Raw genomic sequence first — 8,871 nt, forward strand, 5'->3', positions numbered from 1 at the left:
GCTGCAGAATACAGACAAGAGTATTCCCTTGACACATTCTCACCCTTGACGCATCCTTGGGGGAGGGCAGAGGACAAGAGTGGCACCTTCCCTAGATATCTACTCCCTGACCACTATTCACTCCTCCTTCAAAAGCAGTTGCACACTTCATTAAAATAGTGTTTAAATTAGTGTCTGTATTATCTTGATGTGTCTAGGCACTACCCAGAAAGCCCGGGAGAGGTGCTCCCTCCTCATTAGGTCTTGTGTCTTAGGGCCATCCTTACCCTTCAAGCGTTCTCTGCTTGCCACTCCATACATGCCTCAGGCCCACACGTGCACTCCCGCTCACCTACTTCCACTCGTACCCACACGTGCAAATACATACACACGCACAATCCACCACTCATATGAGAGTCCTGGTGTCAGAAACAGCTTAAAAATCCTGTGGCAAGTTGATGGCCATTCTCCCATATTATCTTAGCAAAATGCATAGGTAACAACAAGTGTGTATCAAACAACAACAACAAGAAGGATGTGAGGGAAATTTGCTCAGATGTGGGGGCTGTGGTGTGTTTTTCATTTATTCTGTCAGTTATAATCAGATGGATAGAAGGATGGAGACACACAGCAACACACATCTTTGAGTAGTGAGCGCCGCCCTTGCCATTCTCTGGCTGCCAAAGATGAAATAATATGTTATCTGTAGCCTGAGTTTTCTTTGTCAATATTTTAGCAGATTCTTAACAGTCTGACCAGTGATATTTCTGGCTTTACTCCAGCATTCATCCATCTTCATTTTCTTAACAAGATGACTCCAGAAGAAGGAAAAGCCAAAGGGGGTTAAAGATGCTGATATTACTTGTTGAAAGTCCATAATTTAAAAAATATTTTAATTTATAATAATTTGGTTGGGAAGCATCCAAATTAGTTCCAATTATATTAAGGGATTAGGAAAAGAATCAAGAATGTGAGAATCCTGGTGATTATGTTTCTTTGTTTTTGCATTTATATAAAGCATGAACATAGGGTTGCCAGATTTAGCAAATAAAAGTAGAGAATGCCCAGTTAAATTTGAATTTCAGATAACAATGAGTAATTTTTTAATGTGTGTCCCAAAGATTGCATGGGACAAAATTCTTCATTATTTATCTGAAATTCAGATTTAACTAGATAGCTTCATTTTATCTGGCAACCTTACATGTATTACGTGTGATAATAAATAGTTACAAGAAAAAAAGAAGCTATTGACATTTTAAAATATTTGATCGCAGTGTAGTTGGTTTACAATGTTGTAATAAGTTCTACTTATAAAATAAGTTCTACTTATAAAATAAGTGATTCAGTTATATGTATATATATACACATTCACACATTCTTTTTCGTATTCTTTCCCATTACCGTTTGTCACACGATATGGAACATAGTTCCTTGTGCTATACTGTAGGACCTTGTTTTTTATCCATTTTACATCTACTAGTTTGCATCTGCTTTCCCCAAACTCCCCGTCTCTCCCTCCGTCACCTCCCACCCCTCCTTGGGAAGCACGAATCTGTTCTCCATCTTTGAGTCTGTTTCTGCTTCGTATAATCGATCCTTTGTGTCACATTTTAGACTCTGCATGTAAGTGATACCATACAGTATTTGTATTTACTGACTTCATTTAGTATAATCTCTAGGTCTGTCTGTCCATGTTGCTGCAGATGGCATTTTTTCACTCTTTTGTATGACTGAGTAGAATTCCAGTGTGTGTGTGTGTGTGTGTGTGCGCGCGCGCGCATCATCTCATCTTCTCTGTCCATTCATCTGTTGATGGACATTTAGGTTGTTTCTGTGTCTTGGCCTTTGTCAATAGTGCTGCTGTGAATGTAGGGGTGCATGTATCTTTTTGAATTAGTTTTGGCTGGATATATGCCCAGGAGTTATCATATGATAACTTTATTTTTAGGTTTTTGAGGAACCTCAATACTGTTCTTCATAGTGGTTTCAACAATTTACATCCCCAGCAACAGTGTAGGAGGATTCCCTTTCCTTCACGCTCTCACCAGCATTTGTTATGTGTAGATTTTTTTAATGATGGCCATTATGACTGCTATGAAGTAATACCTCTTTGTAGTTTTGATTTGCATTTCTCTAATAATTAACAACGTTAAGCATCTTTTCATGTGATTATTGGCCATCTGTATGTCTTCTTTGGAGAAATGTATATTTAGGTCTTCTGCCCATTTTTCTTTTTTCTTTTTTTAATTCTATTTTATTTAACTTTACAATATTGTATTGGTTTTGCCATATATCAAAATGAATCTGCCACAGGAATACTTGTGTTCCCCATCCTGAACCCTCCTCCCTCCTCCCTCCCCATACCATCCCTCTGGGTCATCCCAGTGCACCAGCCCCAAGCATCCAGTATCGTGCATTGAACCTGGACTGGCGACTCATTTCATATATGATATTATACATATTTCAATGCCATTCTTCCAAATCATCCCACCCTCTCCCTCTCCCACAGAGTCCAAAAGACTGTTCTATACATCTGTGTCTCTTTTGCTGGCTCGTATACAGGGTTATTGTTACCATCTTTCTAAATTCCATATATATGCGTTAGTATACTTTCTTTCTGGCTTACTTCACTCTGTATAATAGGCTCCAGTTTCATCCACCTCATTAGAACTGATTCAAATGTATTCTTTTTAATGGCTGAGTAATACTCCATTGTGTATATGTACCACAGCTTTCTTATCCATTCATCTGCTGATGGACATCTAGGTTGCTTCCATGTCCTGGCTATTATAAACAGTGCTGCGATGAACATTGGGGTACACATGTCTCTTTCCCTTCTGGTTTCCTCAGTGTGTATGCCCAGCAGTGGGATTGCTGGATCGGCTGCGATCCAAAAGTCTACAAGCAATAAATGCTGGAGAGGGTGTGGAGAAAATGGAACCCTCTTACACTGTTGGTGGGACTGCAAACTAGTACAGCCACTATGGAGAACAGTGTGGAGATTCCTTAAAAAACTGGAAATAGAACTGCCCATTTTTCAATTGGGTTATTTGATTTTTTTGTTGTGGAGTTGTATGAACGGTTAATACATTTTTGAAATTAAGCCCTTGTCAGTAACATTGTTTGCAGATATTTTCTCCCAATTCATTGGTTTTCTTTTCATTTTGCTAATGGTTTCCTTTCCTGTGAAAGAGCTTGTAAGTTTGATTAGGTCCCATTTGTTTGTATTTGCTTTTCTTTCTTTTGCCTTGGGAGACTGACCAAAGAAAACATTGGTGCAGCTTATGTCAGAGAAAGTTTTGCCTATGTTTCTTTCTTAGAGTTTTGTGGAGTCATGTCTTCTAAGTCTTTTAGCCATTTTGAGTTTATTTTTGTGTATGGTGCGAGGGTGTGCTCAAACTTCACTGATTTACATGCAGCTGTCCAACTTTCCTAACACTGCTTGCTGAAGAAAATGTCTTTATTGTATATTCTTGCCTCGTTTGTTGAAAACTGATTGACTGTAGGTGTCTGGGTTTACTTCTGGGTTCTCCATGCTGTTCCATTTATCCAAATGTCTGCTTTTGTGCCTGTACCACACTGTGTTTGGGGGTTTTTTTCACACTGTTTGGTTATTGTAGCTTTGTAGTATTGTCTGAAGTTTGGGAGGGTTATGCCTCTTGCTTTGTTCTTTGGCAGTTCTGGGTCTTCTATGGTTCCGTATAAATTTTAGGATTATTTGCCCTAATTCTGTGAAAAATGTCATGGGTAATTTGATAGAGATTGCATTAAATCTGTAGTAGTATGGGAAGTGTGGGCATTTTAACAAGATTCATTCTTCCAATCCAAGAGCATGGGGTATCTATCACTTTCTTTAAATCATCTTCCATTTCCTTTATTAATTTTTACAGCTCTCAGCATATAAGTCTTTCACCTCCTTGTTCAGGTTTACTCCTAAGTATTTTATTTATTTATTTAGCTCCAGGTGTGGGTGGGAACTTTTCCCATAATAAGAATATTAGATAGCTCTATACATACAACTCTATATAACTATACCTATTCATCATGGAACACTCCTGCAGTTGAAAGTCCTTGGCCTAGGGGGGCACAGGAAGGCAGGAGGGTGGCATTCAAAGTGAAAAAGAATAGCAAGGGTTTTTCTTAATCAACAAAGCTTGCAAATTAGACAAAGTATAAATTTAAATTTCCTAGTATATGATCCAACAGTTCTTGTGTGTGAACTTGCATTTATTCCACCCTTTCATTGAATTCAATCACTGTCCTACCGTGTAGATGGACGTCAAAGAAACAAAACAAAATTCACACCCATAGAGAATGCTCTTCTGACTTCAGTAGCACAGACCACAGATCCGTTGAGACTTTCCTAGCCTTTCAGAATTATGACTATTTGAGTAAACTTACTTTATCATTAATAATCAAAACCTAAAGTTATTTTTTCCATGACTTAACAAATACCATCAAGGAACTTGCATTAATATTCCATTGAAGTCACATTTATATACCAAATTTGTCTTGATTATATTCCTTTTTAAATTACCTTCACTTCAAGGAATGATTTGTCAAAATTTGATAGTCTCTGTGGTTTTATAAATCATCCTAGCAAATGGTTCCTCACAAATTTGCTGTGATTTTTAATAAGTTTACATGATTAATGCCTATTAAAGGTTATTAACGTAACATGATAAATATTAAATGTCCATTGTGGTAATTATTGGCTCTTATTCAAAGTCATTTCTGCAGTGATAGTAACTGAAGAGATCTCTGGAGGGAAACAAAAAATATCAAAGATAGGTCTTCCTTTTCATAGAAGCCATGAGCTTCAACTTTTGATTTTCACTTAACAGTTTTGTAACCCCAGTAGAAGGATATGTATGGAGTAGAGCTTAGCAGAGTCAATAAGCAGCCTGTTTGGGTGTTTGGAGCTTTCTGTCTTAATTTGATTTATATTTTCTGTGTTCAGGCTTCATTATTCCAAAACTTAAGTAGGGATCTTAAGGCAAAAATGAGAAGGGAGGGCATTCATTGCCTGTAAATTCTCTTAGGTGATGAAAAGCTAACCTTCCATGTAAAGGATATATGAGAGAAACAACACTGGCATTTTTTTTTTTTTTACTTTTATTGAATTATAGTTGACTTAATAGTTTTAATTTCTGCTGTACGGCAAAGTGATTCAGTTATATATGTACATTCTTCTTTAATATTCTTTTCCATCATGGTTTATCACAGGATATTGAATATAGTTCCTTGTGTTACACATATACAGTAGGACTGTGTTATTATCCGTTTTGTATTCAGTAGTTTGCATCTGCTGATCCCAAACTCCCAATCCATCCTCCCCTCCCTTCGGCCTTGGCAACCACGGGCCTGCTCTCTGTGTCTGGGAGTCTGTTTCTGCCTTACAGATAGGTTCGTTTGTGTCATATTTTAGATTTCACATAGAAGTGACATCATATGGTATTTGTCTTTCTGACCTCACTTAGTGTGAGCTCTCAGTCCATCCATGTTGCTGCAAAGGGCTTTATTTCATTCCTTTTTATGGCTGAGCAATTGTCTACCTCATACACACACACACACGCACACACACACGTATAAAACATCTCCTTTATCCGTTTATGTGTTGATGGGCATTTAGGTTGTTCCCATGTCTTGGCCATTGTAAATAGGGCTATGAACACTGATAATATGTGCCTATGTTTAGAATTATATGTCTGGATGTATGCCCAGGGGTGGCATTGCTGGATCATAGGGCAACTCTATTTTTAGTTTTTTAAGGAACCTCCAGACTGTTATCCATAGGGGCTGCACCAGTTTATATTCCCACCAATAGTGTAGGAGGGTTCCCTTTTCTCTACACCCTCTCCAGCATTTGTTATTTGTAGACTTTTAATAATGTTCATTCTGACAACAATACTGGCTCATTAATAAAATAACAGTACAGTCCTGCTTGTCTTCCCTTGATTTTTGAAAGTCCTGTCCTTCTAAAGGTCAGAGTGGTAAGCAGACGGCCAGTCTGCTTCAAGAGGCTGCAGACAAACAATGGAATTGTTCAGGCCACCTGCCAAGTCAGCAAGCAGGAGGAAACCAAACAGCCAGAAAAGAAAGACAGGGATTATTGTTGCTGCTCATTTAGTAACATCCAAGGTGGTGATAGGTACAAGAGTGTGGAGCACGTTGTCAGAAAGTATAAACTGAGTCCAGTCCTTCGTCACAACTTAACCAACATCTTAAGCCAAGTTTGCCAGGGTTCAGTCCATTGAAGGAAACTGGTGATCCCACCTCTTTCATTCAGAAGAAAATGTGTAACTTAGATCCAACCAGGAAGTGTCAAAGACAAAAGCCTCAGAGAAGACTTATTTTCAAAATCTTTGTTCATAGGGTTGTATTAGGCAGGTGTTGTAATAATAATATCCTGAAAAGAATGTGACAGGAAGGGGCAGAAGAAGTAGCTTCACTGGGACCTGGGACCTGGGACCTGGTGCACAGACACTGCAGTTGGATGCCCTGCAATTCCTTGTTTCTCTTTCTTTCTCCTGAGTATGCAAAACAGGAATCTGGTCCAAGGCCCAAAAGTTCTGAGTTTTTTTTGTTCAGAGTGAGTTTTTGTCCAGTTTCTGTGTTTCTTTTCTGGGAAGGTGATTTCAGGAAAACTCTTTCTTTTCCCAGTATTACTCATTTCCAAGAGTCTGAGATTGGACATTGGATGTTGTTTTATAATGAACATGAAACCAGAACCAGCTCAGCATCATGACACAGAAAAATCGTAAGCTCCTTGGGAGAAATTTGAGAAACGGGTTGTAAAATCAAAAGAATCAAAAGTTCTTTTCTAAGACATGCTTGGGAACTCAGAATGCATTTTTCCGTAGGAAATTTTAGACCAGTCCACCGCAGCCAGTGGTACACATCACAAAGGCCAAGAGAGTGCTATACTAACAACACTCTAGAACCTGATCAGCACTGCTGAGAGGACACATCACAAGTCTCAAGTAGGCCCATCACAAGTCTCAACCATGGCCCTCTTGCTTTCCCTATTTAGTGGCAAGATCTTCTACTATCTTCCAACCCCCATTTGGCTCCAATGAGCCCCGCAGGAGGTTTCCGCCCAGCGTGAGGCAAGGCCACCCCAGCGAAGGCCTTTCAAGGACCTTGCAAGGCCCACAGGGCCTGCATGGTGGGGCTTGGCTGAGGAGAAGCTTCTAGCAGAGGAGGAGGATGACAGCCTCCAGATTCGAGAATTACAGAGCCGTGCCCCAGTGAGAATGGGATTCCACAGGAAGTTTTCACTCAGTCTGGTGGGGCAGGAAAGGGGCTTAGATGGGGAGTGGTAGAAAGGATCAGATGGCGAAGGGAGGCAGAGCCTGATAGGAAGAGATTTTAAGGGAAGTAATTTTCCTGGTAATGGTTTCGTCAGAGGGTCCTTTGAAAGCCCCAGGAGAAGAGCAGCAGTGGAGATTTTCTGTTGTCATCGTCACTGGTGAAGTCCCCTTTAAATGAACCTGACTTATCTGCGGTTCAGCCCCCCATCTCGCCTGGGCCCCAAGTCCTGCCTCAGACCGTGTTCACATGACCATACCCTTGACCTCCTCTTCCGTGACTGGGACATCCTGTTTCAACACAGTGTCAGGATTTATCCTCCAGCACCAGAGGGCAAGTCAGAGATGCTTCTGCTTTCGGAACTGATTAGGTTCCGGTCTGTTTGTAAGAACACATTCTAGGACCAAACCCTTATATCTCTGGGGCCAGGACAATGCAAAAGTTGCTCTGCTTTTCCTTCTTCCTCTCAAATACTAAAGACCCACTATGTGCTGGACTGACTTTGGTCTTGAAGGAACAAGAATGAATACTAATGGCGCTTGGGTGGAACGGTTGGCGACAACACACTTCAGCACAAAGTGGTAAATATTATGGAATCATTTGGAATCCAAGCCATTGACACAAAAGGAGGAAATGAGTAATTCTTCCCATCCATGTGTTAAAGAGGCCTAAAACAGTGGGGGCCAGAGTGGAAGCCTCTCAGGAAGCCACAGTGAGTGCAAACAGTTGTAACCACCTCTGAGGAACCAAAGGAGTGAGTCTTGGTTAGCCTGTAGTCATCAAGATCAAAGCAATCCCACTCTGCTTGGGTTCTTTGACATCTAATCAACAGATTCACCCAGATGCTTGCTCACTCATGCTGCCTTTTAGCCATGTGGCTTTTCTTCCCACTTCCAACCTACAGACATTTTGGGGAATCCCCATGTGAAGGAAACCTAGAGAGCGGAAAACCAGAGCAGTAATGGGCAGAATCTGTTGGGCTGAAGCCTGACAACTCCACCGTCTGAGATTTGTTTTCTCATTGGCTCTGATTCTACCAGTTAGGGGATGGATGAATCGGGCAACTTATTTTAACCTCCTTGTGATTCAACTTCCTCAGCTTCAAAAGGCGGATTTCCCAACCTTGTGGATTTGTTATGAGAGTGAAACGATACAATGCACAGAAAACGCAAGGCACACCGCCTGGCAGAAAATGGGCCCAGAAGAGCTGGCAACCACTAGTTCCGTTTGCCTCTTCTCTCTAGAGGCTGCCCCAGGCCAAGAAACAGGAAGGCTGCTTCCCCTGTGGTTCTCAGAGGTGTCACCTCTCACAACCCACATTCCAGGGCCTGCAGTGGGCCCTGCTCTGGACCCCAGGAAGACACGTGTGTCTATGAGATTACCAGTCAAGATGTGGTCCCCCAGAGCCTGATGCCAGGAAATGTCACCAGATGGTTTCTCCCTTCACCCTGGAGTCTAGGGTTTCCACCGTCTGGACATCCGTCATGGCCATATGCTGCCACCCTCAGGGCAATGCTCCCTGTAGGTCCCCTGCCTGCCAGCCAGAGCCTGGGGCACTGCTTTCCTTTCCATTTCCCACAG

The sequence above is a fragment of the Bison bison genome, unplaced genomic scaffold, assembly GCF_000754665.1.
Source record: "Bison bison bison isolate TAMUID 2011002044 unplaced genomic scaffold, Bison_UMD1.0 scf7180017864473, whole genome shotgun sequence".
Taxonomy (NCBI): domain Eukaryota; kingdom Metazoa; phylum Chordata; class Mammalia; order Artiodactyla; family Bovidae; genus Bison; species Bison bison.